The 1,916-nt window shown below is 58.6% G+C and overlaps 1 pseudogene; it reads left to right on the top strand.

The window, feature by feature from the left end:
• The first annotated feature begins 1,080 nt into the window (after positions 1–1,080).
• On the top strand, positions 1,081–1,783 carry LOC104541401 (annotated as a pseudogene).
• Positions 1,784–1,916: the final 133 nt, after the last annotated feature.

Genomic DNA, 1,916 nt, shown 5'->3' with positions numbered 1-1,916 from the left:
ACCAGGAGTGGGTCCCTTCCATCAGAAATAGCCCTGGGATGCAGGATGAGGATGTTCTGGACCAGGGACGAGTCCCTTCCCTTGGGAATAGCCCTGGAATGCAGGATGAGGATGCTCTGGACCAGGAGTGGGTCCCTTTCATCAGAAATAGCCCTGGAATGCAGGATGAGGATGCTCTGGACCAGGAGTGGGTCCCTTTCATCAGAAATAGCCCTGGAATGCAGGATGAGGATGCTCTGGACCAGGAGTGGGTCCCTTTCATCAGAAATAGCCCTGGGATGCAGGATGAGGATGCTCTGGAGCTGGGGTGGGTCCCCTCCATCAGGAATAGCCCTGGCAGCCCTGGGATGAGGGATGAGGATGCTCCAGACTGGGAGTGGGTCCCCTCCATCAGAAATAGCCCCAGGATGAGGATGCTCTGGACCAGTGGTGGATCCTTTCCATTAGGAATAGCCCTGGGATGCAGTATGAGGATGATCTGGACTGGGGGTGGGCCCTCTCCATTGGGAATAGGCCTGGCATGCGGGATGAGGATGCTCTGGAGCTGGGGTGGGTCAGGTCCATCGGGAATGGCCCTGGCAGCCCCAGGATGCAGGATGCAATGCTTGGAGGCTGCCACCAGACCTGTTGAGCCAGCCTGGAGGTCTGCATTACTGAGTAAGGGTCCAAGAGCCATGGGCAGAAAGGGAAACCCAACGATTAAAGTTAAAATTAAGACCTCATGGGTGGAAGCAGCAGGTTTTGAGCTCTGGTTTTAGGAAAGGGAAGAGGATGCTGTTAGTGGCCAGACACAAACACAAGCCATGAGGTTTTGGAGCACTGTGACCTATCTGGCAAAGCCACCCCCAAAGCCCAGAGCTGCTGGGAGTCTTTGCTATCCTTCCTGAGCTAGGTGACTCCTTCTCCAGCCTTTCAGCAGTCAACCTCCTCCTCCAACCATGGAGAAAACCATGGGCTGATGGGATGGACCTTTTGGGGTTTGAGGTAGGGCTTCCACCTCCATACACCAAGGAAGAGGGGGATGTCTGTGCACTCCTTGGGAGGAGATGGGGTTGTCCCCACCTCCATGGGTGGTTTCTGATGGCCAAATCCTCTCCATCCCTTGCAGTCTCCAGACCACAGACATCTCCCGAGGACCTGAAGGCGCTGATGGGGAACGTCAACCGCCTCAACGAGAGCTTTCGGGACATGCAGCTGAAGCTGCTGCACTTCCCTCTGAAGGGGGACGTGCTGGACCACATCTGGAGGCTTCAGGACCTCCTGCAGAACCACTCGGACTCCTTGTTCATCATGACGGGGTCGCTGCAGAAGCTGGAAGGGCTCCTCTGGAGCTTGCAGACCCAGGCCAGCCAAACGGACAAGGCGGTGGCCAACCTGTGGGACAGCTTGGCGCAGCAGGGCGACGCGGCGCAGCAGGAGATGTACAGGCTCTCGGTGGAAGGCAACAGCAGCCGCCTGCTGCTGCAGCACCACGACCACCTCCTGGGCCACCTGGGCAGCCGGGTGGACAGCCTGAGCGACCAAGTGACGGTGGTGAGCGGGGCGGTGGACGCCATGAACAGGACCTTCGCCTACGACCTCAACGTCCACCACAGCCGCATCCGGGACCTGCGGGTGCTGCTCAGCAACGCCACCGAGGACGCCCGGCAGATGCGGCTCGTCCACATCGCCATGGAGGAGCAGCTGAAGCACGAGCTGGCCATCCTCAACAACGTGACGGAGGACCTGCGGCTGAAGGACTGGGAGCACAGCGTGGCGCTGAAGAACATCTCCGTGATACGGGGTAAGGCCAAAACCTCTTGGAAGATGCTGGTGCATGAGGAGGGGGTGTCCTCGGGGCTTTGGGTGGTGGTGGAAATGGACCCTGTGGCATCCTGTGGGGATGTCACAGAATCCCAGAACATCAGGAGTTGGAA

This window comes from Mesitornis unicolor, unplaced genomic scaffold, assembly GCF_000695765.1.
Source record: "Mesitornis unicolor isolate BGI_N332 unplaced genomic scaffold, ASM69576v1 scaffold15160, whole genome shotgun sequence".
Lineage (NCBI taxonomy): Eukaryota > Metazoa > Chordata > Aves > Mesitornithiformes > Mesitornithidae > Mesitornis > Mesitornis unicolor.
This window is presented reverse-complemented; position numbering and strand designations above follow the sequence as displayed.